Raw genomic sequence first — 13,389 nt, 5'->3', positions numbered from 1 at the left:
TAAATCATATCAATCAAATCATATACCACACACACACACACACAAAACATCTTTGAAGAAACATTTTTATTCATTTTATTTAACCATAAACAAGTAATATGCTTTTTAAAAAATAATATACACAAAATAATAAACATCAATCAACTACTGAAACATTTTTATTCATTTTATTTAAACCAAAGCATAAACATGTCATATACTTTTTAAAAATAATATACACAAAATAACAAATATCAATCAGGGCGCGATTAGTGAAAAAAAGCAGGTTTTTAATACGACGGATTAAATGATTCACTGTTTCGAAGTGCTCCAATCGGATCGCGTGTCGATCGCGAATCATTTGATTCAGAATCATAGTTCAGAACCGGACTTCAAATACGACTCAGTCGCGCAGACCGCGCGTTCGAATCCAGCCCGCGGAGAGTGACTTGTTTCGCATGTAACTAAAACTCCTCCATAGCGCACAGGAATATAGCCGAACATTGTTGTCGCAGATAGCCCCAAAATTTGTCACAGAACTGCTTTTCATGCGTCTTTTTCGCTTGCGAGCGGGAGCGCAAAGATTGGGCCCCTTCCTAAGTCTACGGGACATCTGACCGTTTCAGCTGTCCTCCCCAAGATCCCTCTGCATGTTAGGTCCAGCCCCATTTTTAAATCCATTCAGAGGCCAACTTTCCTTCGTTTGCCTTTGACACCGTCTCGAGGTGTTTGATAACTTCCATGTTAGTCCGTGCTCCTTCTTTGGTTGTTGCTGTAGTTGTTCATTTTTTCACGGCTAGGCGCTTGCGCAGGTAGGTGCGAGAGGTCCTGGGTTCAAATCCCGGACGAGCCCGTTGTGAGGCTTGGTCCAGAAGCTGTTTCATCTCTTTAGGGTCAAGAGCAATCAGGAAGTTTTTGGTCAATCGGGCAGAAGGCTAGGCAAAGCCAGGCCGGTTAGCTCAGTTGGTTAGAGCGTGGTGCTAATAACGCCAAGGTCGCGGGTTCGATCCCCGTACGGGCCAACTCTTTTATTCTCTGGGAGCTCAGCTCTGCTCTTCTGGCAAAGTGACGGGTGCTCTCACGGAAATCCCTGCTGGCTAAACAGCTTGCAGTTGCGGCCGAAATAGCTCAGTTGGGAGAGCGTTAGACTGAAGATCTGAAGGTCCCTGGTTTGATCCCGGGTTTCGGCACATGTGCCCTCTCTTTTCCTTTTGTCCGTGGGGCCCAGAGACCAAAATCCACTGGGATCCAACCCCACTGACAAACTGCTTGGCAACGGCCACATCGCTATCTGCCTCCCAGATGGCCACCAGCAAAGCAGTGAGCCCCTAAAGCGCACGTAGGGAGAGTCGCTTCGTAGCGTCGCTTAGGTCATTTGACCCCTAACCACCTAAATGACCGTGAAGTGCCTATTTTGACCACTAACCACTTAAACGTCACCATAGTCTTCCTCAGTGCCACGGAACGCCTATTTTGACCCCTAACCACCTAAATGACCGCGAAGTGCCTATTTTGACCACTAATCACCTAAACTTCACCATAGTCTTCCTCAGTGCCACGGAACGCCTATTTTGACTCCTAACCACCTAAATGACCGCGTAGTGCCTATTTTGACCACTAACCACCTAAACTTCACCATAGTCTTCCTCAGTGCCACGGAACACCTATTTTGACCCCTAACCACCTAAATGACCGTGCAGTGCCTATTTTGACCACTAACCACCTAAACTTCACCATAGTCTTCCTCAGTGCCACGGAGTGCCTATTTTGACCCCTAACCACCTGTTTTTTGTGAAAGCAGTATGTATATATAACTTGGCTTCAAAAGGTCACAGGACCTCGAGATTCTATATGAGAGTAGCCGAGGGGGCCCCGATGTGATGTTCAAAGTTTCGAGTTTCTACGTAGTTCCTAAAAATTCGACAGTGGCCGATCGCCCCGAAATTGATATATACCTCACGTCACGGTCCCCCGGGACAGGTTCCGGAGTTCCGTGTCCGTATCTACTTAATTGGCCGAAAAAGACCCCCTTGACTGAGAACCACCTGTGAAGTTTCCATTGAAATAAGTTGCGAGTGGGACGTGGGAAACGCAGGGGTCAAAAGGTCGCATGGCCCCGAAATTCGGTACGGTGGTAGCCTAGGGGCCCCCGACTCGGGGCCAGAGTTTTAGAAATATAGATCACTACTAAACATGCTTTTCTGCAGTTTACAAAACTTTTCACACCAGGGCACTTGAGTTAAATCAAAAGGGTTTTAGGCGATATGTGAGGAAGGGGCCTGTGTGAGAGATTTTTGCCAAATGTGCAAAAACGACTTTATGCTCGGGTAGATGCTTGTCCGCTCAATATGATATTCGGGGCCCTTTGGTTACCGCCACGTGAAGATTGGAGCCCCTAGGACCACCAGGGGCCGAACGGGAGCCATTGACGCGTGTAACTTATACCATTCATTTTCAGGTGTTTTGCGGACAGAGAGACAGAAAGGTCCAATCGCCTGAAATTGACATATACATCACGTCACGGCCCCGGGACAGTGTCCGAGTTCCGTGTCCGTATCTACTTAATTGGCCGAAAAAGACCCCCTTGACTGAGAACCACCTGTGAAGTTTCCATTGAAATAAGTTGCGAGTGGGACGTGGGAAACGCAGGGGTCAAAAGGTCGCATGGCCCCGAAATTCGGTACGGTGGTAGCCTAGGGGCCCCCGACTCGGGGGCCAGAGTTTCGGAAATATAGATCACTTCTAAACATGCTTTTCTGCAGTTTACAAAACTTTTCACACCAGGGCACTTGAGTTAAATCAAAAGGGTTTTAGGTGATATGTGAGGAAGGGGCCTACGTGAGAGATTTTTGCCAAAGGTGCAAAAACTACTTTGCATTCGGGGTAGACTCTTGTCCGCTCAATATGATATTCGGGGGCCCTTTGGTTACCGCCACGTGAAGATTGGAGCCCCTAGGACCACCAGGGGCCGAACGGGAGCCATTGACGCGTGTAACTTATACCATTCATTTTCAGGTGTTTTGCGGACAGAGAGACAGAAAGGTCCAATCGCCCTGAAATTGACATATACATCACGTCACGGCCCCCCGGGACAGTGTCCGGAGTTCCGTGTCCGTATCTACTTAATTGGCCGAAAAAGACCCCCTTGCCCGAGAACCACCTGTGAAGTTTCCATTGAAATAAGTTGCGAGTGGGACGTGGGAAACGCAGGGGTCAAAAGGTCGCATGGCCCCGAAATTCGGTACGGTGGTAGCCTAGGGGTCCCCGACTCGGGGGCCAGAGTTTTAGAAATATAGATCACTACTAAACATGCTTTTCTGCAGTTTACAAAACTTTTCACACCAGGGCACTTGAGTTAAATCAAAAGGGTTTTAGGCGATATGTGAGGAAGGGGCCTGTGTGAGAGATTTTTGCCAAATGTGCAAAAACGACTTTGCGTTCGGGGTAGATGCTTGTCCGCTTTTTTGACCACTAACCACCTAAACTTCACCATAGTCTTCCTCAGTGCCACGGAGTGCCTATTTTGACCCCTAACCACCTGTTTTTGTCAAAGCAGTATGTATATATAACTTGGCTTCAAAAGGTCACAGGACCTCGAGATTCTATATGAGAGTAGCTGAGGGGCCCCGATGTGATGTTCAAAGTTTCGAGTTTCTACGTAGTTCCTAAAATTCGACAGTGGCCGATCGCCCGAAATTGATATATACCTCACGTCCACGGTCCCCGGGACAGGTTCCGAGTTCCGTGTCCGTATCTACTTAATTGGCGAAAAGACCCCTTGACTGAGAACCACCTGTGAAGTTTCCATTGAAATAAGTTGCGAGTGGGACGTGGGAAACGAGGGGTCAAAAGGTCGCATGGTAAATTCGCACGGTGGTAGCCTAGGGGTCCCCGACTGGGGCCAGAGTTTTAGAAATATAGATCACTACTAAACATGCTTTTCTGCAGTTTACAAAACTTTTCACACCAGGGCACTTGAGTTAAATCAAAAGGGTTTTAGGCGATATGTGAGGAAGGGGCCTGTGTGAGAGATTTTTGCCAAATGTGCAAAAACGACTTTGCGTTCGGGGTAGATGCTTGTCCGCTCAATATGATATTCGGGGGCCCTTTGGTTACCGCCACGTGAAGATTGGAGCCCCTAGGACCCCCAGGGGCCGAACGGGAGCCATTGACGCGTGTAACTTATACCATTCTTTTTCAGGTGTTTTGCGGACAGGGAGACAGAAAGGTCCAATCGCCCTGAAATTGACATATACATCACGTCACGGCCCCCCCGGGACAGTGTCCGAGTTCCGTGCCTCGATCGGCCGAAAAAAGACCCCCTTGACCGCGAACCATCGCTGATAAGTTGCAAGTGGGACGTCGGAAACGCAAGGTCACGAAGGTCACAGGGCCCCGAGATGAATCACAGGGCACCGTCAGGGCCCCCTGAATCAGTTTCCTGAGTTTCGTGGCCCTAGATGCTTCCTTAGCCAATTAGGTACTGAGAAAGAAACTGCTCCACAGGCCCATCCCCCACAAAGATCTATATAAGACATAGAGTTGTATGAAGAGCAAATAAATATATTTTTTGTCATCTCCCAACCTAGTCCTCTCTGTATATCTTCGAGGGACAAGTGACGCAACTTCCTGTGAAATTTGAGGCCCATCGGGCACTCTCGGGCCGTACGGGAGCCGCTGACACGTGCAACTTATCCCATTGTGAAGGCACCCGTCAAATAAGTTGCACGTGGGCAATTCCTGTATGACTCGGCTAAATGGCAGGAAGTGCCCACGTGCAACTTATCCCATTGTGAAGGCACCCGTCAAATAAGTTGCACGTGGGCAATTCCTGTATGACTCGGCTAAATGGCAGGAAGTGCCCACGTGCAACTTATCCCATTTGTTTTCAGGTGTTTTGCGGACAGAGAGACAGAAAGGTCCAATCGCCTGAAATTGACATATACATCACGTCACGGCCCCGGGACAGTGTCCGAGTTCCGTGTCCGTATCTACTTAATTGGCGAAAAGACCCCTTGACTGAGAACCACCTGTGAAGTTTCCATTGAAATAAGTTGCAGTGGGACGTGGGAAACGAGGGGTCAAAAGGTCGCATGGCCCCAAATTGCACGGTGGTAGCCTATGGGCCCCGACTGGGGCCAGAGTTTCGAAATATAGATCACTACTAAACATGCTTTTCTGCAGTTTACAAAACTTTTCACACCAGGGCACTTGAGTTAAATCAAAAGGGTTTTAGGCGATATGTGAGGAAGGGGCCTGTGAGAGATTTTTGCCAAAGGTGCAAAACTACTTTGCATTCGGGTAGACTCTTGTCCGCTCAATATGATATTCGGGGCCCTTTGGTTACCGCCACGTGAAGATTGGAGCCCCTAGGACCTCCAGGGGCGAACGGGAGCCATTGACGCGTGTAACTTATCCCATTTGTTTTCAGGTGTTTCGCGGAAAGGTCCGATCGCCCGAAATTGATATATACCTCACGCCACGGTCCCCGGGACAGCGTCTAGAGTTCCGTGTCTGCATCTGCCCGATTGGCGAAAAGACCCCTTGACCGCGAACCACCTGTGAAGTTTCCATTGAAATAAGTTGCGAGTGGGACGTGGGAAACGAGGGGTCAAAAGGTCGCATGGCCCCGAAATTGCACGGTGGTAGCCTAGGGCCCCGACTGGGGCCAGAGTTTTAGAAATATAGATCACTTCTAAACATGCTTTTCTGCAGTTTACAAAACTTTTCACACCAGGGCACTTGAGTTAAATCAAAAGGGTTTTAGGTGATATGTGAGGAAGGGGCCTACGTGAGAGATTTTTGCCAAAGGTGCAAAACTACTTTGCATTCGGGTAGACTCTTGTCCGCTCAATATGATATTCGGGGCCCTTTGGTTACCGCCACGTGAAGATTGGAGCCCCTAGGACCACCAGGGGCGAACGGGAGCCATTGACGCGTGTAACTTATACCATTCATTTTCAGGTGTTTTGCGGACAGAGAGACAGAAAGGTCCAATCGCCTGAAATTGACATATACATCACGTCCACGGCCCCGGGACAGTGTCCGGAGTTCCGTGTCCGTATCTACTTAATTGGCCGAAAAAGACCCCTTGCCCGAGAACCACCTGTGAAGTTTCCATTGAAATAAGTTGCAGTGGGACGGGAAACGAGGGGTCAAAAGGTCGCATGGCCCCAAATTGCACGGTGGTAGCCTAGGGGTCCCCGACTCGGGGCCAGAGTTTTAGAAATATAGATCACTACTAAACATGCTTTTCTGCAGTTTACAAAACTTTTCACACCAGGGCACTTGAGTTAAATCAAAAGGGTTTTAGGCGATATGTGAGGAAGGGGCCTGTGTGAGAGATTTTTGCCAAATGTGCAAAAACGACTTTGCGTTCGGGGTAGATGCTTGTCCGCTTTTTTGACCACTAACCACCTAAACTTCACCATAGTCTTCCTCAGTGCCACGGAGTGCCTATTTTGACCCCTAACCACCTGTTTTTTGTCAAAGCAGTATGTATATATAACTTGGCTTCAAAAGGTCACAGGACCTCGAGATTCTATATGAGAGTAGCTGAGGGGGCCCCGATGTGATGTTCAAAGTTTCGAGTTTCTACGTAGTTCCTAAAAATTCGACAGTGGCCGATCGCCCCGAAATTGATATATACCTCACGTCACGGTCCCCCGGGACAGGTTCCGGAGTTCCGTGTCCGTATCTACTTAATTGGCCGAAAAAGACCCCCTTGACTGAGAACCACCTGTGAAGTTTCCATTGAAATAAGTTGCGAGTGGGACGTGGGAAACGCAGGGGTCAAAAGGTCGCATGGTAAATTCGGTACGGTGGTAGCCTATGGGCCCCCGACTCGGGGGCCAGAGTTTTAGAAATATAGATCACTACTAAACATGCTTTTCTGCAGTTTACAAAACTTTTCACACCAGGGCACTTGAGTTAAATCAAAAGTGTTTTATGCGATATGTGAGGAAGGGGCCTACGTGAGAGATTTTTGCCAAAGGTGCAAAAACTACTTTGCATTCGGGGTAGACTCTTGTCCGCTCAATATGATATTCGGGGGCCCTTTGGTTACCGCCACGTGAAGATTGGAGCCCCTAGGACCTCCAGGGGCCGAACGGGAGCCATTGACGCGTGTAACTTATACCATTCATTTTCAGGTGTTTTATGCGGACAGGGAGACAGAAAGGTCCAATCGCCTGAAATTGACATATACGTCACGCCACGGTCCCCGGGACAGCGTCTAGAGTTCCGTGTCTGCATCTGCCCGATTGGCGAAAAGACCCCTTGACCGCGAACCATCGCTGATAAGTTGCAAGTGGGACGCCGGAAACGCAAGGTCACGAAGGTCACAGGGCCCGAGATGAATCACAGGGCACCGTCAGGGCCCCTGAATCAGTTTCCTGAGTTTCGTGGCCCTAGATGCTTCCTTAGCCAATTAGGTACTGAGAAAGAAACTGCTCCACAGGCCCATCCCCCACAAAGATCTATATAAGACATAGAGTTGTATGAAGAGCAAATAAATATATTTTTGTCATCTCCCAACCTAGTCCTCTCTGTATATCTTCGAGGGACAAGTGACGCAACTTCCTGTGAAATTTGAGGCCCATCGGGCACTCTCGGCCGCACGGGAGCCGCTGACACGTGCAACTTATCCCATTGTGAAGGCACCCGTCAAATAAGTTGCACGTGGGCAATTCCTGTATGACTCGGCTAAATGGCAGGAAGTGCCCACGTGCAACTTATCCCATTGTGAAGGCACCCGTCAAATAAGTTGCACGTGGGCAATTCCTGTATGACTCGGCTAAATGGCAGGAAGTGCCCACGTGCAACTTATCCCATTTGTTTTCAGGTGTTTTATGGACAGGGAGACAGAAAGGTCCAATCGCCTGAAATTGACATATACATCACGTCACGGCCCCGGGACAGTGTCCGGAGTTCCGTGTCCGTATCTACTTAATTGGCGAAAAGACCCCTTGACTGAGAACCACCTGTGAAGTTTCCATTGAAATAAGTTGCAGTGGGACGTGGGAAACGAGGGGTCAAAAGGTCGCATGGCCCCAAATTGCACGGTGGTAGCCTATGGGCCCCGACTGGGGCCAGAGTTTCGAAATATAGATCACTACTAAACATGCTTTTCTGCAGTTTACAAAACTTTTCACACCAGGGCACTTGAGTTAAATCAAAAGGGTTTTAGGTGATATGTGAGGAAGGGGCCTACGTGAGAGATTTTTGCCAAATGTGCAAAAACGACTTTATGCTCGGGGTAGATGCTTGTCCGCTCAATATGATATTCGGGGCCCTTTGGTTACCGCCACGTGAAGATTGGAGCCCCTAGGACCTCCAGGGGCGAACGGGAGCCATTGACGCGTGTAACTTATCCCATTTGTTTTCAGGTGTTTCGCGGAAAGGTCCGATCGCCCGAAATTGACATATACATCACGCCACGGCCCCTCGGGACAGTGTCCGGAGTTCCGTGTCCGTATCTACTTAATTGGCGAAAAGACCCCTTGACTGAGAACCACCTGTGAAGTTTCCATTGAAATAAGTTGCGAGTGGGACGTGGGAAACGAGGGGTCAAAAGGTCGCATGGTAAATTCGATGCGGTGGTAGCCTATGGGCCCCGACTGGGGCCAGAGTTTTAGAAATATAGATCACTACTAAACATGCTTTTCTGCAGTTTACAAAACTTTTCACACCAGGGCACTTGAGTTAAATCAAAAGTGTTTTATGCGATATGTGAGGAAGGGGCCTGTGTGAGAGATTTTTGCCAAAGGTGCAAAAACTACTTTGCATTCGGGTAGACTCTTGTCCGCTCAATATGATATTCGGGGCCCTTTGGTTACCGCCACGTGAAGATTGGAGCCCCTAGGACCCCAGGGCCGAACGGGAGCCATTGACGCGTGTAACTTATCCCATTTGTTTTCAGGTGTTTCGCGGAAAGGTCCGATCGCCCGAAATTGACATATACGTCACGCCACGGTCCCCGGGACAGCGTCTAGAGTTCCGTGTCTGCATCTGCCCGATTGGCGAAAAAGACCCCTTGACCGCGAACCACCTGTGAAGTTTCCATTGAAATAATTTGCGAGTGGGACGTTGGGAAACGAGGGGTCAAAAGGTCGCCGGGCCCCGAGATTCGTCACAGGTTACCGTCAGGGCCCCACGACACGGGTCACGTAGTTTCGTGGCCCTAGATGCTTCCTTAGCCAATTAGGTACTGAGAAAGAAACTGCTCCACAGGCCCATCCCCACAAAGATCTATATAAGACATAGAGTTGTATGAAGAGCAAAGAAATATATTTTTGTCATCTCCCAACCTAGTCCTCTCTGTATATCTTCGAGGGACAAGTGACGCAACTTCCTGTGAAATTTGAGGCCCCTCGGCATCCGGGGCCGAACGGGAGCCGGTGACACGTGCAACTTATCCCATTGTGAAGGCACCCGTCAAATAAGTTGCACGTGGGCAATTCCTGTATGACTCGGCTAAATCGCAGGAAGTGCCCACGTGCAACTTATCCCATTGTGAAGGCACCCGTCAAATAAGTTGCACGTGGGCACTTCCTGTATGACTCGGCTAAATCGCAGGAAGTGCCCACGTGCAACTTATTTGACGGGCCTCCACAAGCTTTCCGTGGACAGTGCATTTTATGCAAATTAAGCCACTTTATGAGCTCCGATGTACATGAAACTGCTGGACGGTGGTTCCTGAGCACTGCATTGTAGGTATTGCTCCATAAAATCATCGCAGCTATGAAATATGACCTATTAATGCATTGTCCACGGAAAGCCTGTGGAGGCCCGTCAAATAAGTTGCACGTGGGCACTTCCTGTATGACTCGGCTAAATGGCAGGAAGTGCCCACGTGCAACTTATCCCATTTGTTTTCAGGTGTTTCGGAAAGGTCCGATCGCCCGAAATTGACATATACGTCACGCCACGGTCCCCGGGACAGCGTCTAGAGTTCCGTGTCTGCATCTGCCCGATTGGCGAAAAAGACCCCTTGACCGCGAACCATCGCTGATAAGTTGCAAGTGGGACGCCGGAAACGCAAGGTCACGAAGGTCACAGGGCCCGAGATGAATCACAGGGCACCGTCAGGGCCCCTGAATCAGTTTCCTGAGTTTCGTGGCCCTAGATGCTTCCTTAGCCAATTAGGTACTGAGAAAGAAACTGCTCCACAGGCCCATCCCCACAAAGATCTATATAAGACATAGAGTTGTATGAAGAGCAAATAAATATATTTTTGGCATCTCCCGACCTAGCCCTCTCGGTATGTCGTCGAGGGCCAAGTGACGCAACTTCCTGTGAAATTTGAGGCCCATCGGGCACTCTCGGCCGCACGGGAGCCGCTGACACGTGCAACTTATCCCATTTGTTTTCAGGTGTTTCGGAAAGGTCCGATCGCCCGAAATTGACATATACGTCACGCCACGGTCCCCGGGACAGCGTCTAGAGTTCCGTGTCTGCATCTGCCCGATTGGCGAAAAAGACCCCTTGACCGCGAACCATCGCTGATAAGTTGCAAGTGGGACGCCGGAAACGCAAGGTCACGAAGGTCACAGGGCCCGAGATGAATCACAGGGCACCGTCAGGGCCCCTGAATCAGTTTCCTGAGTTTCGTGGCCCTAGATGCTTCCTGAGCCAATCCGCACTGAGAAAGTAGCTGCTGCACAGGCCCTTCCACACAGAGGTCTATGGAAGACAGAGAGGTGTATGAAGAGCAAATAAATATATTTTTGTCATCTCCCAACCTAGTCCTCTCTGTATATCTTCGAGGGACAAGTGACGCAACTTCCTGTGAAATTTGAGGCCCCTCGGGCATCCGGGGCCGAACGGGAGCCGGTGACACGTGCAACTTATCCCATTTGTTTTCAGGTGTTTCGCGGAAAGGTCCGATCGCCCCGAAATTGACATATACGTCACGTCACGGTCCCCCGGGACAGCGTCTAGAGTTCCGTGTCTGCATCTGCCCGATTGGCCGAAAAAGACCCCCTTGACCGCGAACCACCTGTGAAGTTTCCATTGAAATAATTTGCGAGTGGGACGTTGGGAAACGCAGGGGTCAAAAGGTCGCCGGGCCCCGAGATTCGTCACAGGTTACCGTCAGGGCCCCACGACACGGGTCACGTAGTTTCGTGGCCCTAGATGCTTCCTGAGCCAATCCGGCACTGAGAAAGTAGCTGCTGCACAGGCCCTTCCCACACAGAGGTCTATGGAAGACAGAGAGGTGTATGAAGAGCAAAGAAATATATTTTTTGGCATCTCCCGACCTAGCCCTCTCGGTATGTCGTCGAGGGCCAAGTGACGCAACTTCCTGTGAAATTTGAGGCCCCTCGGGCATCCGGGGGCCGAACGGGAGCCGGTGACACGTGCAACTTATCTCATTGTGAAGGCACCAGTCAAATAAGTTGCACGTGGGCACTTCCTGTATGACTCGGCTAAATCGCAGGAAGTGCCCACGTGCAACTTATTCGACGGGACCTCCACAAGCTTTCCGTGGACAGTGCATTTTTATGCAAATTAAGCCCCTTTATGAGCTCCGATGTACATGAAACTGCTGGACGGTGGTTCCTGAGCACTGTACTGCAGATATTGCTGAATAAAAGCATTGTATTTATGAATTATGACTTATTAATGCATTGTACACGGAAAGCCTGCAAAGGTCCCATCGAATAAGTTACGGGTGGTCAAGTGACAGCTGTAACTTATTTGACGAGGCCTCCACAGGTTTTCCGTGGACAGTGCATTTTTATGCAAATTAAGCTACTTTATGAGCTCCGATGTACATGAAACTGCTGGACGGTGGTTCCTGGGCACTGTACTGCAGGTATTACTGAATAAAATCATTGTATTTATGAATTATGACTTATTAATGCATTGTGCACGGAAAGCCTGTGGAGCCCCCGTCAAATAAGTTACGGGTGGTCAAGTGACAGCTGTAACTTATTTGACGAGGCCTCCACAGGTTTTCCGTGGACAGTGCATTTTTATGCAAATTAAGCCACTTTATGAGCTCCGATGTACATGAAACTGCTGGACGGTGGTTCCTGAGCACTGTACTGCAGATATTGCTGAATAAAATCATTGTATTTATGAATTATGACATATTAATGCATTGTACACGGAAAGCCTGTGGAGGTCCCTTCGAATAAGTTACGGGTGGTCATGCACCATATGCGGTGAAATTCACCAAAATCCAACTCCAAAATCCAACATCAGCAAGTGACAGCTGTAACTTATTTGACGAGGCCTCCACAGGTTTTCCGTGGACAGTGCATTTTTATGCAAATTAAGCCACTTCATGACCTCCGATGTACATGAAACTGCTGGACGGTGGTTCCTGAGCACTGTACTGCAGGTATTACTAAATAAAATCATTTTATTTATGAATTATGACTTATTAATGCATTGTACACAGAAAGCCTGTGGAGGCCCCGTCAAATAAGTTACGGGTGGTCATGCACCATATGTGGTGAAATTCACCAAAATCCAACTCCAAAATCCAACATCAGAAGGTGACACCTGTAACTTATTTGACTGGACCTACAAAGATCCATGCAGAAGAAACACAAGGTGTGAGAAGACCATAATAAGTAATTGAAAAGGTATTTATTTAGAAGTACTGCTGCTCATTTTGGGTAGTGGATGACTAAGTGAATATCACACCACGAGGAGGGCATGTCCAGACAAGCACAGGAACAAAGTTTTCAGCTTGATATCTCTCTAAAAGCCAAGGTGGGCGGGGCCCGGGGTGTCACTTAGATTGCAGGTGGCCACTTAGGCTGTATGCGGTCATATAGGCGGTAAGGGGGACGAATAGGCTGTCCGTGGTCGGTGGGCGGGGCCCGGGGTGTCACTTAGAATGCAGGTGGCCACTTAGGCTGTATGCGGTCATACAGGTGGTAAGGGGGATGAATAGGCTGTCTTTGGTCGGTGGGCGGGGCCTGGGGGCGGTCAGAGGGCCAATGGGAAGATGCCGGACACATAAGCGCTCGGTGGGAGGTTTAGGCTGCCTGTGGACGGCCACCCCCAACCTATTCGACGCGCCTCCCGTAGGCAGTCTGCGGTCAGGAGTGTGCCACCCTGTGGCCGACCTCGAGATTGCAACAAAAAGCGCAAAAAAGTGAGCAGATTCGTCGCCTTTCCGCAGGGGCCCCAGGGGCCCCAGGCCCTAGCCGACGCCTCCCTGTGGGGTCGTCGGGGGCGGGAAAAATCATTTAGGGGGCGGCGCGCAGCGTCCAAGAACAGCCTGCCACGCCGCACCTAGCAAGCGCTCGGTGGACCCCTCTCCGCCGGTGATGGCCTAAGGGGCGCATGACTCACGTCTCATCAGCCCCGTTACACATTTCAGGTATTGTTATTAAAGGTTGTTCATATACAGTAAGTCCTATCAAAATCCATGATATGACATTCGTTAAC

At 49.4% G+C, this 13,389-nt stretch overlaps 2 non-coding genes across 2 annotated transcripts; both read left to right on the top strand.

The window, feature by feature from the left end:
* Positions 1–927: 927 nt before the first annotated feature.
* Positions 928–1,001, top strand: trnai-aau (transfer RNA isoleucine (anticodon AAU)). The gene has a single exon. It is a non-coding gene; the product is annotated as a tRNA-Ile (tRNA).
* A 95-nt stretch (positions 1,002–1,096) lies between these two features.
* Positions 1,097–1,169, top strand: trnaf-gaa (transfer RNA phenylalanine (anticodon GAA)). Its single transcript has one exon. It is a non-coding gene; the product is annotated as a tRNA-Phe (tRNA).
* Positions 1,170–13,389: the final 12,220 nt, after the last annotated feature.

Source organism: Onychostoma macrolepis, chromosome 11, assembly GCF_012432095.1.
Source record: "Onychostoma macrolepis isolate SWU-2019 chromosome 11, ASM1243209v1, whole genome shotgun sequence".
Lineage (NCBI taxonomy): Eukaryota > Metazoa > Chordata > Actinopteri > Cypriniformes > Cyprinidae > Onychostoma > Onychostoma macrolepis.
This window is presented reverse-complemented; position numbering and strand designations above follow the sequence as displayed.